This window comes from Lepidochelys kempii, chromosome 2, assembly GCF_965140285.1.
Source record: "Lepidochelys kempii isolate rLepKem1 chromosome 2, rLepKem1.hap1, whole genome shotgun sequence".
In the NCBI taxonomy this organism is placed as follows: Eukaryota; Metazoa; Chordata; order Testudines; family Cheloniidae; genus Lepidochelys; species Lepidochelys kempii.
In genome coordinates, this window is record NC_136381.1 from 18491242 (window position 1) to 18513012 (window position 21771).

Below are 21771 nucleotides of genomic sequence, written 5' to 3' on the forward strand. Positions count from 1 at the left end.
AAAACCCCAGCAATTGGCAGGGTGATTCTGAGGTCAGATGTTGTGCCCGAAACTATGGGCTTTCACTTTTAAATTGTGTTTCTTTCACTGTTTCAGTTGCCCTGAGGTGTCTGCTATGTATGACTAAACTAAATGTCCAGGATATTTTTTTTAGACTCTTAAGATCATAACAAAGGTGAAAAGGCCTACTAAATCTGCAGTAGTGGAAGATAAATCTGTTGCCAATTCTTTGTCTATGATTCAATTGCTATGCCAAAAAGCATGTGTGTGTGTATTTGTCATTATTTTGAGTGCTTTCAAGAGGCCTGTATAAAGAGAGTCCCTATATAAAATCAAATTAGAAACTAAAGACCCATATAATCAGAATATAAACTAGAAACTTCAGTGTGTCAAAGAGGGGAGTATTAGAGTAATTTTGAGAGCGTCTTCATGAAGAAAAAGTCAATATAAAAACTTACGTGTTAATGTATTTGTCATTCTTACGGCTGTAAAATAAGTCTTACCAGTAAAATAGCACATTTAAAAAAAAAAATTTCTTTACTGGAAAGATATACTACATTGTAAATGGGATTTGATTACCAGGAGTACTACACTTCATTGTGTGGTGGTATTTGTTAAACTGCAAGCTGTTTTGTATTGATAGTAACTTCACTGGGTAATGCTCAAATTTAATGCCACAGGTTGCTTTGTTTCATTCTGTGGTAGTGGTTAACCAGCTGCCTGTGGTGATTCATGGAACCAATGAGTAAAAATTCTTTTCTTGAATTTTTTTGATACTCATTTTATTTTGGTGAGGGAGAGTTCCCATTATCTAACATCCTGTGCTAAATCATGAGTCAGAAACTTGTGAGTTTACCTGTAGCTACTGAAATAGTCTAGTGTACTGGCAATTGAAATCTCTTGAGCAAGGTCATTTACAAGATATAGTAGTTTTCTGACTTAAAAATGGAGTAGTAATTGTAAAAAGTTGTCAGTTCACTAAAATTGGATAGTCATCTCACAGGTAGTATAACTTGTAGCTGGTATTTCAAAATCAGTTTTCTGATATCACTCAAATGGTTCTCAGTACTGTCCAATTTTAATACCAATCCAACTTGAAATAACATGGGACTCCTCAATGTGTTTGTCCTATAGTTTTATTCCTGAAGCAACTGAAGATATCTGGAATTGTGGTCTTGCATCACACTCAGGTTATGTATATTTGTAGGATAAGGGTTTCATGATGTTGCTCCACTTCCATAAACAACTTCAAAATATCATGATTCTTATTTGCATTTCTTCTGAGTCAGAATCCTTCCTGTGCTGTCAGACGTTGCTTAGGGCATGAACAAGGTTCTTCCATCCCTCGCTATTCTGGGCTGCTCTTTGCATGTCGTCCATGTTCTGTTTTTAAGATGGAATAATTATATTGGTTCCTTGACATGAAAATAGTTAACAACCTATAATTAATTTGTTTGTTACTGTACATTAAAGTTTTTTATAAAAATTAATTGTGGTATTTTTACTGAATTAGACCATGTGCCATTTATTTTTAACTTTGTTTCTCTGTTCAGGTTCTGAAGACAAGCTGCTACATCAACTCCATAAGGAGTAGGAATTTTCCATTAAGACATCAAGAAGATCTCATCAACTGGTAAATATTTATTCAGGTGTCCTTGCTTGTGCACTGTTAATTATCTTCCTTTTAGTGAAAGAATAGCATTTTACACTTCACTGAATCCAAATTAAATTTAAAGATCAATGTGTTATCCACTGAGACTCAACCCTTTATATTGGGAAATATTAGGTTGTGGTGGGTTTTTTAAATAATAGTAACTATTCCTTTATTGTTTTTAGAGTCTGCCTGATGGATTAATTTTTACATTCCATAGACCCCTGACATCTCACATCTCTCTGAACATCTATAATACAAAACGCATTGCACAAAGATTGCATAGTTGAAGTAGTAACATAAAACTAATGTTGAAATTTCAAATCTAAAGCATTTTCAGAAGTGGAGGATAAAATAGCTATATTTAAGAAGATAAACAGTTCAAGATTTTTAGGTATTCTATTGTCTTGATAAGTGGCCTCAAACCTCACATGTCTACTGGTATGTGGCAAAATATTACCCTTCCTGTAGTGTAGATATAAATCACATACCAAAAACTGCATTAAAACAAGTTATTTAGTCAAACACTCAAAAGTTAGAAATAAGGTTGCACAGGCAAATGTATTTTCTGTCTGTTTGTGTCTCCACACTGTATACTGAATGAGACAGAGGGACTGTAGCAAAAATAGTATGTGATCATATAATTTAAAGTGTATATGATAATGCATAGGCACGAGGGGGCAGAATTATGATTGCACAAGCGACTGCAAAGCTGACATTTCCTAACTTTTCAATTTCTTGTCTTTGCACCCTAAATAACATTCTTTAAATGTAGTGTTTTGTATGCAACTTCCTGAGGCTTTTTAAAGAAAAAAGGTAAAAACAAATTCTGTTATTTATATACACACACAAAACTGTAACAACCCCTTACTGTGATTCAGCAATAGAGTTTGAACCCTGAACTTTCAGCATGTCAGCACAGGTTACTACTGCTTGAGCTACAGGACAAAGTAAACTAGCTGATTGTGGGAGTCTTTTAATCCAGAGGGAGAGTGGACCACTGGGCCTAGGATTAGGGAGGAGGAAAAACAGAGAGAAAGGGACCTGGCCTACTATAGAGGCTCTAAAGCATCTCACTGGAACACTTGTAAGAATTAGAGGTCGACCACCAACTAGATGGTGGGACATCATATGCAGGAAGGTGACCAGTCTGGCCTTATTGGAGGAGCAAGCCATGGACAGGAATGAATGATGACACTGTACTGCAAAGATGTTGCAGGATGAAAGAGAGGGCAAAACAACTTATTTTTTCCTGAACTCATTCTGACAGACGGATGAACCATTTTAGCTGAAACTTAAAATCAGCCTGGGGCAGACACTTGGCATGGAAAATTTCAGCTCAAAGATTGTGTTTGGCAAAATTATAAGCAACTGAAAAGAGTGTTATAATGGGAAGTGGTTGCGTAACCTTTACTATTGGTGGGATGGAGCGGAAGAATAGTGATTGTTTTAATGCTTTGCCATACTTAGTAGTTTGCTAAATTTGTAAGAAGACAATTGCACCAAGGGTCTGGAAAAACACAGTAGTCAATGTTGTCTAGCTATTTGAAATGCAGACACCACATTCTATGAATTTGGCTTTATATGTATCTCCTATATACAAGGTTTAACATAGTGCTTGATTTATAGTCTTATAGTTCAGCAATTTTTTGAGGTAACTGAAAGCTTGAACAGCTTTGGATATAGGCACCTGGCTTCCTGAGGTGGTGGCTATTGACATTGACATTAGGACTTGCAGGTGGGGGATTATTCCCTGCTAGTTTTGAAAAACACCATGGGACCCTTAACTTCTATCTGGGCAAGCAGAAGGGACTTCTCATCTGTACTATGGCACGTTTGACGATATACCCAAATATTGCATTCTCAACATTGGTTTTGAGCCAGTCCTATTATGGGTCAAGAACTAGAGTCAACTGAACCACGCTGTCTTTTTATTACAAATACTATATGTGCTTATGTCACTGCATGACTGACAAGCCTGACCTGTTCTTGTGCACGCAAACAAAGTTAGAGAGCTAATAGCAATATTTAATAGGAAATACAAGGTTTTTCAGGGGAAGAAATCCATTGGAATAAACTAGTTGATTCAAGGTAGGCTATTTCCTTTGTTTAAAGTAACCCTCTTTCTAAAAAGAAGCTTTTGTTGAGTATCGAGTCTAAAGCCAAAGCCCCACCTTTCCTTAAAAAGGATAACATATCTTGCATTTTGAAGATATGCAGAATAAATATTGTGCTCTAGGACAAAAAGATAATCTTAAAATTAAGTTTATACAAAATTATACAGGAATCTTAAAAATGTTTGGTTCCTTGTTTATTTGATGTAGTAGCTGATACTTACGTAGAATATATAAGGTTGAATTTTATGGACATTTTTATTTGTAATAGACTCTCTTGGGGCAGTGGGGGGAGATGCTCCACTCCCCTTTCAATAACTGTGATCTCTGTAATTATGTCTCCTACTTCAGAGGGTATAAATACAGGAATGGCCACTCTTTCTTGTAATTTTATAAATAGCTTTGTTTTGTCACCTGCAACCCTGTGACTCACCCACATGTTTTAGAAGTTGTTAGAGATTTGTTTTTATGTAGCTAGTTTACCAGAAATAGTTGAAGTTTCCTGTAATTTGTAATGATGAGTATATATGCTGATCTATTATGGTGCATTGTACAATCTGCTCTAAGCATGTTATGCAGCTTGTATCCCAGAGCTGGTATCATAATAACCAAGGATTAACAGGTTTACATCTTGTGTGCTGACTTTTTAAACAAACTTTTTTTTTTAAGTGTACCATTTTCCTTTGAAATTTTTAAATTGTGTGTGAAATGTCCTTTTTCCCAAAACAATTGCAGTATTCAGCACAAACCCCTTCTTATTTAGTTGTGAAAAATAGGTGTAGGTTACCTTCTAACTTGCATTCAATCTAGCACAAGCCTTTATATCCTCCCTTTCCTTTCCTCTTCTCCTTTCTCCCCAAAACAATTAAAACAAGAAAAAAAAAAGTAGCAAAATAGCTCATTCAGAACTGATGTTGTGAGTGTTGTCCAGTACTCACAATCTTGCATATGATAACGAGTTTCCATGTAGTTACACTGATAACTTTGTGAAACAATTCTCTGGGTTAATTGGTGGGGAAGTAAACGAAGAATCTATTTGTGTTGCCAGCAGTATAATATGAGGCTCTCTTTTATTGTTACAGCACACCATTCAATGTTTCCTATAGTAAATTAGGAAATAGATTCTAAGTAAGAGATTAACAATATTTAAACATTGTTTATTAGAGCATGTATTTTATCATCAGGGAAATCTGAATTGCACAGATCCCTCAATTTTTGTGCAAGATGGAAAATGTAGTAAGGTGTACTAATTGTAGAATTTCAAATTGTGTTACAAAGTACCATGCATAATAATTTTTCACTGAAAGTCATGCTAACAAGCTACAGAATGATAGTATCACATACCAGAAATACGTGGAAAATCCCATTTTATATTTATTTTCCAGGGGAGTGAAACCACTTGTATTTTGTCTTATATTAGCATCACAAATTAGAAATAATCTTCTCTGATCGTATTATCATACATAAATTGCTATAAAAATATTTAGGACACCAATACAATGAAGCATAAAAATACTTTAATGTTATTTTATATAGACAGCTTGTGGAGTTGATTTGTTTGCATGGTTCTTGTAGTATTGGTTGAATTTAAATCAAAATGCTTCGTAGCAGCGGGATGATAGGAAGCAATTTTCTTGTAAATTTTAAAGGCATGGATTATTTTTAGAAAAGATTTACCATAAAACATTTGCCTGCTCATTTGCATTGTAATAATTTTGAACGTCTTTCCAGCACATGCATATTTTATAGCAATGCTGGTACCTGAGCTGAGCACTGGGAAAACCCCAAAAGATTTAGGCATATTTATGTGCTGTTCTTATTTTCTATAATAAAATGTAATACTTCTGTATCAGTTAATATTGTAAATTGCATAATAAATTTATCTGGTGTTTATCTAATATGTCAAACAACAATGGTATATTTGTAGACACTGAATGTACAAACAATCTCCTTAGTCACAACTGTACTGGTTTAATGATGTGGCTTGTGCTATTGATACTGTCATAGTGGGTATATTTAAAACCTTGAATGAAAGCAATGTCTCTAAAAGTGAGGGATTAATAGTCCTGAACACCAGCTGTGTCAGTGCACCCACGTCGTCACCTGCAGCAGCCCTGCTATTGCATTCTCTAGAATTTTTACTTTCTGTATAAACGTGCTAAATTAGTATAATGGATTTGAGTCTGGGACTTTGGCTTAGTGGCTAAAGTGGGGAACTCTCTATTCTATTCTTGACGCTGCCATTGACTCACTAGATACCATTGGAAATCCTCCCATTTTTGGTTCAATTTTCCCATGTGTCAAATGTGTGCAATAATACTTACCTATTCCTTAGGGTAGTAAGGCGATTTTTAAGCCAAATATTGATCCCCTTAATATTATATGTGAAGTCACTGGATCTGACTACGTAATAAGACAAGCAGAATTTATCCAAGGATTTGACAAGTGTTCAGAGGTCCTTGGGTGGAAGATGAATTTTTGATATTTACACAAATAAGGGACTTAACTTTCAATTGTGACTGCTCTTAGAGGTGAATATGGGGCATATTCCATACTAATTCACTGCGTAGCGTAGCCCTACAGTCCTGTTGCAGTTCTGTCGTTATTTCCACTTGTAAATGTTTTGTCCATCTCGGTGTTAAAAATGAATTTTGGGCAGACCTTGTCTTCTGGTTTCTTAGTGTGGGAGCACATTTTTAGCAGTCTTTAAACTAGAAGGAATTATGTTTGAATAGTGTCATACCAAATGTTTGAAAATTCAAACCTTTGCTTAGTGTCCTAATATTCAAATATAAGTAGGGACACCTCTTTAACTTTCACTGTTTAAATTTCAAACACTTCCTACTTAGAATGAGTTTAAAAAAAAAAAGGCAAAATAAAATCTTCATATGCTGTTAGTTCCCAGGCAGTGCAGCTACTCCATGTGTTCAACAGCAAGTTATGTGAGACATAAGCATGATGTCCTGTTGATGCACTCCTGCAGTTGAGCTTAACCACATGCTCAGTAGTATGCTATTACGTCCGATGTTTTCTTGGTGGTTAGTTGTTTGTCTGGTGTGGTGTGCTTAAAGCAGAGTTTGCCAACCTGTGGGTCATGACCTTGTGTTTGCAGGTGGACAGAAAAATATCTCCCTGGCTTTCAACTCTTGAGTCCTATCTCCACCTTGCTGTTTCCTTCAGTGGCTTTGCTCCTGTTTTTATTTCCAGGTAAAAGCCCTTCAGCTAGGACTGTTGGCTGACTCATCTAGCTTTCTATCTAATCCACCACCATCACCCCCTCCCTGCCCCTTTTCATACCTATCTGCCTTGTGGAATAGAGAGCAGCTAGAGTGGGCAGAGAAGAGGCTGAGTTGGCAGTGAGGAGATTCAACCACCTTGATCAGCCACCTGAACCTGGTTCTTCCTCATCCCCCGTCCCATAATGGGTCATCCTTGAGGGGGCCATTTAAGGATCTGGGGCAAAAATTGGGGATTGGTCCTGCTTTGAGCAGGGGGTTGGACTAGATGATCTCCTGAGGTCCCTTCCAACCCTGATATTCTATGATTCTATGATTCTATAATGAGTCAGATCAGAGTAAGCACTGGGCAGAGGCAATTCTTGAAGCAAGGAGAAACAGTGAGACTCTTAAGGTTTTTGCCCTAATTTTTCATTCATTCTGCTCTACTGTTGATAAATATTTAAACACTGGATCATTTTAAACAGCAAATGTTCAAATTAGACTCAACTGAACTATTTTTAGTTTTTTAGTTTAGTTTTTTGTAGTTTAGCTTCCTTTAAATTCCAAATGATAAGCGCTCCTTTTTGTTCTAAATTGTTGTAATAAAGTCGTTTAATAATTGAAAAATCACCACACCCAGGTTGTGTCTAAAAGTAAGTTTTCTTTAAAAACAAATTTCAGAGTAACAGCCGTGTTAGTCTGTATTCGCAAAAAGAAAAGGAGTACTTGTGGCACCTTAGAGACTAACCAATTTATTTGGGCATGAGCTTTATTTGAGAAAGCTCATGCCCAAATAAATTGGTTAGTCTCTAAGGTGCCACAAGTACTCCTTTTCTTTTTGCGAATACAGACTAACACGGCTGTTACTCTGAAACCTGTCATTATGTAAGGCACTGCATTTAGCCGTATGGAGTGGAAATCTATCAACTTTAAAAACAAAGTAGCATATTTATTGCTACAGGAGATATCCTAGTGATCTAAACTTCAGATTTGGAATAACTAGACTCCTTGGAAGCACACAATTATATTTCAATGCAGTGAATTTAAACTATTCATCTTTTTACAATAAACTGAGTACCATGTAATTTACCATTTGAGCATATTTGGGATGGAAATAAAGCAGAGCTCCTATTTGTGCATTCAGGATTCCATGACACTGCTCATAAGAATACATCATTGTCCTGGTGTCCTTGGCCATTGTTTCCCTACTCTACTATTGTACAGCGTCATGTTTATGGTTGCCAACATATATCCCATACGTCACTGCACTTCTATGTGTTATGTCTGGGGTTTTTTGGTAGCACTTTGAGGAGCCTTAAGAATGAATAATACTCAGTTACTGTTTTTCTAATAAAGATGTGCTTTTGGGAATAGCACATAAGAGTAGAATTAAATAAGGTATTTAATTTACAAATCATAGTTTGGGTTATACCTTAAGCAGCTGTTTTCATATTTGTAGCTGACTCCATTTAGTTTAACTGCATAAATTTGGATGTGTTCATCTAGAGCTGGGCATATAATTAGCACTTGGTATTTTTCTGAATACCACTAAAAATAAAAAAAATTGATATTGAAGTATGATTCGCAAGGCTTATTAGGTAGCTTCTAGCTTCCCAACATTGTGTGTTTAACTTTTTCTCTCTTGGGTGTCAGGAATTGGCTATGAGTATTTTTATTCTTCATTCTGATTGGCCTTTGGCATTGTCTTTCCCCTCCACTCTTTATGCACCTCCAGTTTGACTCACTTTCTCCCCATATCAGAATATTTCTGATCTTCCGTTGATGGCTTTTAACTTTTTATATATATTAAAAGCCACTCGAGGCATCACAATAAAACATACTGCCTGAATAGTCCACACTGTACAATAAACTTGATGGAAATTCTTTTTCAGACTTTTTTATAACAGCTAAGCATTTCAAAAGATTAAATTCTAATTCAATGCACTCTTTTTGCTGTTTTTTAATGCTACAAACAGTCAGGTCTAAAAGTAATAAAAAGAAAAAACTGGAAATGCTTAGATCTTGACATTGTTTTCTGTAGGTGGATTTTACTTCTCACAGAGTCATAGAGTTTATGCCAAAAAAGACCACCACATCAGCTTGTCTATCACAGGTCACCAATACCACCCACTACCTGAATATTAAACCCAACAACTAAAATTAGGCCAAAATATTACATTTAACAGGAGACTAGACTGTTATGTGCCCAGGCAGAGAATCGGAGGGACTGAGGTGCACCAGTGTCCAAGGCCCCTGCAATGTAAGGGAAATGATTACGTGAGATATACCTAGATAGTCCTGTCCCAGATCATAAAGTACTTCTTTTCTCCTTCCCTCTCCATTTAAGAGTAGTGACTAAAGGCTTGTCTACACACAAATTTTGTACAGATTTAACTGTATCTGTTTGGAAACCGATTATAGTTTAAGATTTATGCCACCCCTATTGTGGATGCATTTGTAAGGTGTTTATTAAGTCAGATATAGTTAAACTGGTACAAAAACTGTGTAGAAAAGCCTTAAGGTGCCTCCTTCTTGGCCTTCTCTCTCAATCCTGTGCTCTCATATCCTACTATGCCACAAAGCCCATGCTGCTTTGTTCGCATTTTAAATACCCTGCTGGAAATAACCCTGAGGGCTATAGAATAAGAACTGGTTATCCCAGATAACCAGATGTGTGTGTTAAACAACTAGATTGTAAGCTCTTTGAGACAGGGACTCTTTTCATTGTGTGTGTTCTGTTCTTTGTCTAGTGAGGCTCTAATTACTAATTGGGGCCTCTAGAAGTGAAGAGAATTCTTAATAATAAAAAATTGGAACTGGTAAGAAGCCTCTTAACCCTTATCTGTCATTCACATTTTGTAGTTTCCCATCATTCAAGTTGTCTAGTTGTGTTTTAAGCTCCTTTAAACCATTAATTTATTAGAACAGTAACAAAAAGGAGTAGGAGTTCAGGGTCTCCAGTAGGCTTGGCCTTAGAAACTTATGCCTAATTACAAAATGTTACTTGAGTTATTTTAATTCAGAAAACTTCATTTCATTGTGCTTTGCATTTATATAAAATGAGAATTACTACCTTTTTATCAGTGTTGGGTTAGCATTTAAATGTGACTGTTGTTCAAGACTGAACAATTACAAAAGAAAAATGAAATTTAAGCAGAAATAAAACAAAAATAGGAACTATTAAAAAACCAGGCAATTTTAAATGTACATATACTAGGTAAGTGCTGGGCCAGTTCTTGAAGCATCTTGTTTTTCATTATCATCTTTCTTTATCTGCTTCAACTGATTTGTCTATATCTTTGTCGTCATCATCAGTATCTCCTTGTTCTTCATCTGATGAATACGGAGTTTAATCTTCATCTGCCATTTTCTTCTCTAATCGTAAATTGTGATACATGGTCACCAGTTTCCCAGCAGTGGAGGTCTTCAATCTATTTTGGGTTTTTGAATGGATGGTTCCTCAAACTGACCAGTTTCATTCTGCACATGCAGTTGAATGCTGAAGTGTTAAAAAGAATTTCTGCCACTGTAGTTAAAGAGCAGGGAGGACACAACCCTTTCCAGCGTGATGAAGGAGCAAACTCTTTTTATTCAACTGCTGGGATTGCACTTCAAATTGTTTTATGTCTTTTTGCTTTATAATTTGCTACCTCCATCAGAATTGCTTGTTTGTATTTTCTTGAAATTGGCAAAAGCCACCAGGAGGTCACAGTGTGAATGAAATACATCATCAGAAAGGTCTTGTCCCTGAAAATGTGCTCCAGATGGTAGGCAACATTATGTGTTGCAGTGATCACTTGATTTTTTTGTGATTTTATTTTGTTGTCATTTTCTCTTTAGCTTTTGTAAGTGGACTGTATTCATTCTCACAAATATGTTTCTTGACATTCAAGAACTCCTTCGTGGCATCAGACAGTGTATAACTATCATTATCCATATTCTGAATGGACTGAGCTTATGGGTTCCAGCAGTGAAATGAATTTTGAGTTTAGCATCCAAAAGATACTGTCATCAAAAATGTGAGTGTGGATACTCGGGGGGGGGGCATCATCCAGCCAATTGTTTTTCAACAGCAGCTGATTGAAGACCCTTCTTGCATCTTTGAGACATTTAATAGAGATTTCCTGTTGAGTGTGACATGGCTTGCTCAGGGTGGATAAAATCAAGGGCTGTACTAAGCGATGATGAAAAATGGCTTCTAGTACATGTTTGCTTTTGAAAATCTGGACAATACTTTTTACTTTTGACACATGATGAGAAGTTGTCAGATCTTTATCATCACCAGTGAAAAGCTACATTATCTGGGCAGCACATCCATAACACAAAAGGTCTGGATACTGATTTATTAACAGAGCCCAGGCAGCTTTCATATTAGCTGCATTGTCAGTCACAACTGAAATTCCCTTCAATGGACCCAGTTCTCTGATTGCATTTTTAAACTGGTCAGCAATATATTGAGCCATGTGGTGAAACTCAGTTATGCATTGATTGTGGAATTACAACCATGAAGTTGATTACGTTCTCATTGTGATTGTCGTACCATCCATCAGACACTAAAAACACATGAGGAGCTTGTGCAATAAGAATACCAACTCTTTTTCATGTTATCCATTTTGAGATTCAGAAGACTTCCTGCAACCATTTCCTACTTGACATTTTGTAAATTGGATACAACTTATGAAAAAATTCTAGACTATAAGGATTTTCAACCATACGACATTATGTATTGCTGGCATGAATAGCTCTAGCAAACATACAATCAGGTTTGTTTTTCTGGTCATTGGACATTCTGTTCAAAAACGTCATAATACCAATTTGATGAACATCTGAAGACTTTCCTGAATTAGGAGTTTTTGATGCTCTAGCAGTTGAAGTAGTAAAATTTGTATTAAAAGATGAAGAAATGGAATTAGCCTCACTTTAATTGTTTCATTACTGTTTTCATCAAAAGACTCCATGCTTTCTGATGCTGCTGCCAAAAGCAAAGTAGGGAAATGCACAGAAGAAAACAAATTTTGTTGCAGACTAATTTTCCATTTCTTGGTTTGACTGGACACACACATCACAAAAATTCAACAAGTGTTTCTCCATTCTGTCTACATGAGTGTCATACTCAGAAGAACAGAAATGTGCAGTTAGCTTTAAGTTTTTCCGTGTCTGGTTAATTTGTATGGATTTTTAAATTTTTTTTATTTAGGCTTTCCTGGACTCTGTATAATTCATTGTCACTGTTATTAATGTCTCACTACTTCTGGGATGCCCTCTAGATTATGAAGTATCTCTTGTATTTCAATCAACCAGTAGCCATTCAGTTCTATTTCTAACTGCTGCTATCCCAGAAGATTCCAACCAATGAATGTTTTAGGTCATATGCTGCCCCTTCTTTCCAGGACCCCTATAGACGTCTAGATAACATGAAGAGAAAGGGAAGCAGACATCCCTATAGCAAACCAATGGACTCATAAGCAGCAGGAGGAGGAACAGAATAGAAAGGGAGGTTCCTCTGCCAAGATGTGATGTCCTCTCATTAGCATAGAACTTTTCATATTATCAGTAATAGTTGGCTGAGGATATGTATCATGACTGGGACAAGAGTGGTCAGATCTAGTGGTAGGGACAGGAGTTGGGAGCCAGGTTGAGTCAGGTACCGGTATATCAGAGTCTGAGACAGGCCAGGGAGTGAACTGATGATCAGGTGTAGGGGGGCATGCAGGGTCAGGTTACCAGGAGATTGGGATCAGGCGCCGGGTTACAGACAGCCATCAAAGAGCAAAGGTGAGGGCAAACCAGGGTCAGAAGCTGGAGACTAATCACAACCAGGGGTCTGGAGCAGAGACAGGCAGGCAGTCTGTGTCGTTGCTCAGGAAGCTCCCCTTCACGGCTTCCTTGTTTAAGTACTGGTATTGGCCACTCGGGGGGCTGTGAGGGCCACCACTCAGGTCCTGCTGGCCTGTACTTCCTACCAAGCCCAACCTCACAGGGTCCTCCCATGGGAGCTCAACTTGAGCCTCCTACGCTGATGTGGAGGATCAGCAGCTGAGAACCCCCCTGGTCCAGCCCTGCAGGTTCTAATGATATGTGGGCGGGAGGGAGGTTATGAATGGGATATTTGTTGAGAGGTGGAGTGGTGGTTTATTTACATGGGCATTTAATGTGGGTTGTTTGCTTTGAAAGTGCGGGAGAGGTGCTGGGGCAATTAAAAGCTGTGATCCTTTTGTTTAAGGAAGAGGCTTAATGTTTGGACATTTTTTCCTCTCTGTGTTGGGAGAGGGGGTTTAATGACTGTGAACCCTCCTCTCCTCCCACTCCCTTCTGAGTTATTTCTTTGGGTCAAGAAGCGTGATTTTTAAATTTACTGTGCTTTGAAAACTGCCATGTACATTAATTATATAAAAATACATAATACGTAATGCCTTTGTTCTAGAAGATTTCATGACACATCTAGAAGATGCTTAGCTTTCAATTGGTTCACCTTTTTCCCAACAGGTGGCATTAGCATATAATAAAGGGTATTGAGCAAGACATTGAAGCAGGCTTGGTAATAGATGGCACCGTGGTGCAGTCAAAAAGATATGCCCCCACCTACATCTGGACATTCTTACAGGAGTATTTGACAGGTGGTCAAATAGGGGGCTAGTTATTGGTCAGATGATATTATTTGGCCGGTCAGTTGACCGGCTTGCCAAGCCTAGCCTTGCTGCCAGGCTTCATGGAATAGCGTAGGGCACATGCTATATATAGTCCAATGTATTTAACCCTGGAGCAGAAAACTGGGGAGCAAGAAGCAGCTGCAGGCCAGTTCCCAGCAGAGCAGGGAGACTAAACAGAATGTTAGATGCTTGGCTGCAGCAAACTGGCAAATTCTGTGGCAAAAGTTCTGATTTTGTGTTATACTGGAAAAATGCCAAATTCCATTGTTGTAGATTTGCATAGTCCACAGAGCTCTGGCTGAAACAATTCAGGCAGTTCACATGTCTTAGCTATTATTTCAGATTGTCCATAGAGTCAGACAGATATCACTACTTTGGTTTATGCTCGCTCCTGGTTTGAGGTTATGTCTGTGACCATGAAGGCTATAAACATTTTTATTTAAAACCAAAAAAAAAGAGAGAGAGAGAGAGAGGAAAGGTAGGGTTGTCATGATTCCTCAAACCTCTTTGTGACCTCCAGACTGAGAATCCCTGTTCGAATACAAAAGGCAGTTAACATGGAATATTCAACTGAGGTAGTGGAAGAAGCTGCTAATGTTGGTTATTATTTGTAAGAAAGAGGGCAGGAGCCAATAGCCAGTAGAGCAGAAAGTAGATGCGACTCACATACAAAGAGTCCCCAGTCAGGAATCAGGGCTCTACTGTACTAAAACTGCCTGTGTGTACACATGCACGCGCACAAAAGTAGTCTGAAATCATTAGTATCTGATGATCCACGCAGATCTGGGTATTGCCAAGCGGGGAGGATAACTCGGATTCCTCTTTCTCCCTCCATCCCTGTCTCTCCTGGTGCTACAGTACCTGCTGAGTGTTCTTGTTTGGTACTGTTATCAGTAGAAAATATTGTCGTGTCTAGCTTGGGAGCTGCATTGGATTCAGTGGATTTCCCTGCTTCCTTTTGAGGAAGCATGCTGTTAACATAGAATCATAGAATATCAGGGTTGGAAGGGACCTCAGGAGGTCATCTAGTCCAACCCCCTGCTCAGAGCAGGACCAGTCCCCAATTTTTGCCCCAGATCCCTAAATGGCCCCCTCAAGGATTGAACTGACAACCCTGGGTTTAGCAGGCCAATGCTCAAACCATTTTAGTAGTGTTTCTTTTTTATATTAACCCTAAAATGTTGATAGTTGATGAAAGTAACATATAGCACAGACTAGAGCTGTGTAGGAGTCATGTGGCCTTCCTCACTGCACAGATGTAACCCTTTGATGTATTTATCAGAGGTGTAGACTCCTAAAAGAAGCATGTTCTGAGCCTTGGAGCCAGACCTTCTGATGTTCTATTTTCAGAAGATATTTAGTGTATTTTAAAGCTTCTGTCTCTCACAGTATTTGAAAACTTCTGCCTTTATTTGTATTGAGAGCCTAGAGATTAATGTAATGATGGGATATGTGTACTAATGGCTAAACTAAATCTAGCAAACTCCTGTAAAAGCAAATTTTGAAACCAAGTTGTAAAATAATCAGAACTGCCTGATCTATTCTAATATCTGTCAGTGAAACAAACTAGCATGTGGTATTGAGCCATTCATTAAAAACTCCCCACACTTGTAAAATGTCTCAGTACTACACACCGTTGATGTTCTATACATTCATCAGTTTCAAAAGAACAGTACCGTGGATCAAACAGATATATATTCTTCTTATAAAGCTAGGTAGCATGTGTTAAACATCTTAAACTTAGACTTTTTTAAACATTTAATATTTATTAAAATGCTTTATAAAATCTAGGTGCAGAAAATATATTATTTCATAATGTATGTATGTTTGTTTTTTTTTTAAACAGACGGGGGTCCAAAAACAGAGAGCAGCGCTGGCTGTAGGTAAGAATTTTAACTTCTCTATCATTGTGTAAGTGCATTGATGGGGAGAGAATTGGCCAAGGGAATTAAAACTATAAGCTTTTAAAAGATAGCAAATGGAAGAAAATTGTTAAGCTAGCATTAATTGTATCTTGAAGGAAAAGCCCCAATTGGCTACTTTGATTTTAGAAATGTACAAAGCTCATTGGGAATTACTTAGATTTTCAGACTAGAAAGGAATGACTGAAACTTATTATTGGTTGTTTGCAGTGCTATTGCAACCATGTTGGTCGCAGGGTAGATGAAAGAATGTCTTTTATTGGACCAACTTCTGATGGTGGAAGATGGAAGATACAAGCTTTTGAGCTGCTTATCTTCCACCATCAGAAGTTGGTCCAATAAAAGATATTACCCCACCTACCTTTTCTCTCAGTTATTCATTGCCTTACTTTTAACCTTCAGAAGGTAGGAGAGAGTATAAATATGCTTGATCTACTAATTTTTTTCATTAAGATGCACTTTACACACTATCTTGCCAGGGAGAAAACAGATAAAGGAGTCTTTTGCTTCTGCGTTGCTCCTTCAATATCCTAACACAGTCTTCAACTTAATAACAGTGAAGGAATAAGAAGATAACTTGAAGAAAGCTAATTAAAATGGCTTTCATTTAAAGAAACATGGGCTCTGAGCATGTAAATCATTGATAGCCTTTAAAAATGATAATGACCTTCAAGGGCAGTGTTTCTTAAACTCTTTGGAAGACCAAACAAAGAGAAAACTAATTGCTTCAGATCTTTGCAACACACTAAAAATGCTTTCTTAATGTGGCTACAGTGGCATCTGCTTTAGGATCTTTCCTAGACCAGATGTTTTACCTTCAAAACAAGCAACATCTTCTACCACCTTTAAGATTCTGTGAAATGGGGTGTGCACTATAAATACTCTATCTTTTTAGCTTTTTATCTTGCAGTCATATAAGTTAGCACATAAAGCATAGTTGTATTGTACCTCCATGTTTATCTGGTGTTGTGCCAACAGAGGCCCAGCAGTGCTGGCTGTCTCTTAACTAGAGATGCTGAAGAAGATACCACTGGCACCGGATAGAAGAAGAATGAACCTTACCTCTTAGTTTTGATGCATCATCAAGAAAGTGTTTGAATCATTGGGTGGGAAATTAGCTACATCTGTCCTGTCTGATTAGTGTTGGGAGTAGTGTCAAGAAGACTCTTTGTTACCAATTAAACTAATTGTCTTATTTAAGGAATAAGAATGTAGGGGGATAGGAACATATTTTATGAGATTGTTCTATATAAAGAAGTGTGGCACTGAGGGATTTAAGTCACTTTCCTAATGTCACATGGGAAGTCTGTAGCAAAGCTGGGAATTGCCTCGATTGCCTGGGTCCTGGTCCAGTGCCTGAACCATAAGTCCATCTTTCCTTTCCATTCTTCAGCTTCAGTTAAGAGTTCTTACTAGTAACACTGTAAAAACATAGTCACTAGTGAAATAATTGATTGGTGCACAGTGTAATATAGTAATGGCGAGGAATTTAACTGATTTTTAGATATCTGCTTATTTCAAATGTTAAGTGTTCATCTCAGTTCCTGGGAGACTTCAGTTCAGTAATGTGTGACCATGCAGGTAATTGCGTGTTCTCACCCCATATTTGGTAACTCAACTGCGCCTAGCTTCTTGCTTTTCTTTTTTCTTTTTTTTTTTTTTTTTCAGTTGTTGACTTTTGTAGTCTCTTCTCCTCTTGATGGAAAAGAGCTTTTTATGTATATACATTGTCCACACATCAAAAAGGGTTAAACCTTTTTGTGTTTGCATACTTGTCTCACATTTTTTTTACAAGAAGGTTTGATTTTTCACTGACACCTATAAATCTAATTTTAAGTACTTTGTAGTGAGATTCCTGGCAGTTCTGATATTGGCTGTCTCCTCACTAAAAATCAGATATACGAAGCAGGGAATATTTTCATAGTCTACAAGATCACAAGTAGGTGGAATTTAGAATTATGAGGAAATAGTAATATATGTAAGTCAAGAGAACTTTCTCAGTATTTGCTTTAGAATGTGTGCAGGGAAACATAAAGAAGTTTTTTACAGAAGAAGTGGTATAAACTGCCCCTTATGGTAGTGACTTGGCACAGTTCAAGGACCAGATTCCGAGCAAGTGAGCTGCCATACCAAATCAAGAACAAAACCTCTCAAAATATAATGGGGCAAGTTAATACAAATATGAACGTCCAAGTGTTTGTTTCCATTTAATTCTACTCTTTTTCAAAGTTTTCATCTATTTTAATCAATAAAACACTGGCTTCCTTTGGAGATGGAGCCTTTCTTTTAGAGCTGCAACCCAAATTTAAAAAGTGGGGCACTGTTGGGCCAACATTTTAAAGGATCGCTGTTGTCCCTCTAGCTTTTGCCCTATTTATAGATGCAAAAAGTCTGATCCTCAAAATCCTCATACTGAGTCCCCCAAAGATTTGTGGCAGCTATTTTAGTATTTGAAAATCTCCAATTTTGACTTTGGGAATGGAAGTAATATCCTCCCGGGTGCCAAAAGTAACCTGCTGCCTCTGTCAACAGTTAACATAGCTGGAATCTATCATGGTGTATTGGCTCAGTCTCATCCAAATTCTGCCAAACAAATGGGACTGCACTCAGTAGGTATTCTGGAAATGGAGATCCCCTACAGCTCAATCTGATGGACTTCCAATACCAAAATTGAACCACGTTTTTTCAGGTTCTTAGATCTGAAGGCTACAGGAGCTGAAGTGCTCTCTTTCCTTAGAGCTGTCCTTTGTATTTCCCTAGTTAACTCTCATAGGTTGATAGTTAAATGTATAGAAAAACAACTTTATATCTTTCAAATGCTGAATGTGTCATCTTTACTGGCTGATATGCAAAACAAACCTGAGGACTGGGAGCTAGAATATGGAAATAGGCATTTACATAATTAAATAGGTGATTATTGATAATTATCACAGTCATGACCATTTTGATCTGTGATGGTTGGTGGTGGTTAGAGTGAACTAAGGGTTTCCATTTATTTTGAAGAATCTTCTGTTTTGCTGTAGTTTTATCTAATACTTTTTCTCTAGCTACAATGCATAGAAACAACACGTTGTTTGCATTACTTGATCAGATGACAGGATTAGTGAGCCATTATGGACAGAGACCTTCATGTACTTTCCAGTGTTCGAATAACAAATATTTTATATTAACTGAAGCAATATGAATGTTCAGGTCACAATCTAGCATCAGGATAGCTGGGCACTTAGACTGGCATTTGGGTGGGGAAATAAAGTTAAGTCTACTGGGAGTTTTGCTGATTCCAAGAAGGTATGATTGGAATAAAAGTTATTAAATGACTCCCCTCCTCTACATAAGTGAAATTCACACCAAAAATGCAATAAATCAATAGATAATAGACCTCAGAGTGAAAATATTTGAAATATTTTTTAAATGATGTATTGAGGCAAAAAGACTTGTACGTTTTGAAACTTTAAATGGATAAATCTATGATGTGAAAGTGTTCGTTTTTTTTTTTAAGGGGTGCTTAGTGCTCAATAAAGGTGCTAGACTGACAGCCCTGAAATAGAAAATCCTGTATTACTGCTGTAAAACACAATAAATATGCATAACACTTTATAAGGAACGTAAGACAATCCTTGCACTGAGAATTACAAAATTTAGCCACAGAAAAGGCAAGCTTTCCCACCTCACCCCTTTTGTGAAGGTGTCACTTCTAAGAGTGAAGAAGGTATTCTTAATCACTTAATGTATGGCCTTTTGGCTAACACTACAGCTGTAACTACCAAGTATGTAGTGTGGGCTCTATAACATTGGACACCCATCCCTTAGAAAATATACTAAACCCATCAATTTATTTCAAATAATCTACTGAACAAGCCTGAGGTAATGATTTATCTCATTGGCTATTAACCTGATCTGGTTCAAGAGTGAAGGTCTGTATCCCAGTCTAAATCACGGAGCCATCCAAAGCACCTTGCAAAATTTTTAATGTCTTGCAGCTTTATTTACGTGAATTTCTTGTTACTTTTCCCATGACTGTGTAAAACACTAATAGAATGAAGAAATTTTAAGTGTCTTTGAAAGGAAACAAATATATTAATGTCACAAGGTGGTACCAGTGATTAAGGTTTGAGGATCTTGATTGTCACAGTGTAAAGTGCAGAAGAAGAGGAACTGCATGCCTGGGGATATGCAGAGAAAAATCTACTATGATAATTGTTTCTCTGAAGTTGTGATGAATATTTCCCTTGGTCTGCAAGGTCAAGTTGTAAATGAATGACCTCTACAGGTGGAGATGAAGTACTACAAGATAATTTTTATATGAAAGATTGAAACCTGCTTGCAGTTGAATGTAAATATACTGTAACTAAGATTGGTGGTGTAATATTATTAGATTGGGCATTGAACTGGGCATTGAACTCAACTTTGAAAAATTATTTCCTTTTTTCCATTCATTAATTCTAAGAATTATTTATATCTGTTAACTTTTAGTACAAACTGTTTAACTTGATAAGGACTGGCGAATAACTTTTTCATCTTAAAAAAAAAATACAACTTAGAAATATTTTACATGATCATGATGCAAATATAAAATTAAATGCAAAATGTGTGCTTGGAACACCTAACAAACAAAGAGATCTGGAAGTAAGATAGAGAGTACATCCTTTAGCTTGTGTCCTTATGAAAAGGAAAAGCACATTAATAGTTAAGTCTGTATTAACCCTGGACTTACACACTCCAAGGTGAACTGCACCCAGTTTTTGGCTGTGGGTAAGTCAGTTCACAAAGCATAGTAATTATTCCAGAATAAAAGTGACTTCTATTCCGCAGTAGCGTCCACAGGATGAACTTTTCTTATTCTTGCAACATCTATGCTGGCCGGTTTCCCTGTGTACATGAGGTCTTCCACGGGGCCTCCAATTCTTGAAGAAAGTTCCACAGAATCTTTAGTAAAAAGAAAAGGAGTACTTGTGGCACCTTAGAGACTAACCAATTTATTTGAGCATAAGCTTTCGTGAGCTACAGCTCACTTCATCGGATGCATACTGTGGAAAGTGTAGAAGATCTTTTTATACACGCAAAGCATGAAAAAAATACCTCCCCCCACCCCACTCTCCTGCTGGTAATAGCTTATCTAAAGTGATCACTCTCCTTACAATGTGTATGATAATCAAGTTGGGCCATTATCATACACATTGTTAGGAGAGTGATCACTTTAGATAAGCTATTACCAGCAGGAGAGTGGGGTGAGGGGAGGTATTTTTTCATGCTTCGTGTGTATAAAAAGATCTACACTTTCCACAGTATGCATCCGATGAAGTGAGCTGTAGCTCACGAAAGCTTATGCTCAAATAAATTGGTTAGTCTCTAAGGTGCCACAAGTCCTCCTTTTCTTTTTGCGAATACAGACTAACACGGCTGTTACTCTGAAAAGAATCTTTAGTGTCTACACAGAATAGACTGTATTCAGCTCAAGGTCTCATCGGTGATTCATACAAAAAAATAACATGATGATCCATTTTTCTTTTAAAATGAAGGGGGTGGAATCAATCCTGCCAAAACTTTGAAACTATGATTTCAGGGAATCTAGGTGTTGATTTGCTCACTAAGCCATTTCCTCTGGCAAATGATGAGATCCTGGGAAGAAAGTCCTGTGATTTGAACCCCTAAACTCTGCCACAGGAGAGACTATTGATACAACTTTAAAAAATATCACTCCATCAAAATAGTTTCTTAAGTAAAAACAGGTGTTTTACTTTCCTCTGAAATTAGAAGGCAACTTATTCACAGCTCAGATATTAATAAAGAACCGCTCAGCTGTGCAGTCCTATAATCTGATGTCAAACTCCTTATGAAGGACCCTCAAGTAGATAACAATTTGAACAGAACATAAGAATGGCCATACTAGGACAAACCAAAGGTCCATCTAGCCCAGTATCCTGTCTTCCGACAGTGGCCAATGCCAGATGCCCAAATAGGAATGGGAATGAACAGAACAGGTAATCATCAAGTGATCCATCCTGTCACCTATTCCCAGCTTCTGGGAAACAGAGGCTAGGGATGCCATTGATGGACCCATCATCCATGAACTTATCTAGTTCTTTTTTGAACCCTATTATAGTTGCTGAAAGACTTAATCTACATTTATTCCATAACTGATTAATTTCAGTTAAGGCAATATTTTTCTTATCAAAGAACAATGCATGAACTATTCCAACTGCAGAATTGAAGGAC

General features: G+C 37.3%; 1 protein-coding gene across 5 annotated transcripts in view; it reads left to right on the forward strand.

Moving 5' to 3' along the window:
* Positions 1-21771, forward strand: part of CYRIB (CYFIP related Rac1 interactor B) — a 153333-nt gene that overhangs the window by 75022 nt on the left and 56540 nt on the right. For 2 of the 5 annotated variants that reach the window (XM_073330130.2, XM_073330126.2), the window contains exons 1-2: positions 1554-1633; positions 15480-15516. The gene's annotated coding sequence lies outside the window, so the exon portion shown is untranslated. Of the gene's footprint in view, positions 1-1553; positions 1634-15479; positions 15517-21771 lie in introns of those variants that run through there. The other 3 variants (XM_073330125.2, XM_073330132.2, XM_073330127.2) reach the window with 2 other exon arrangements.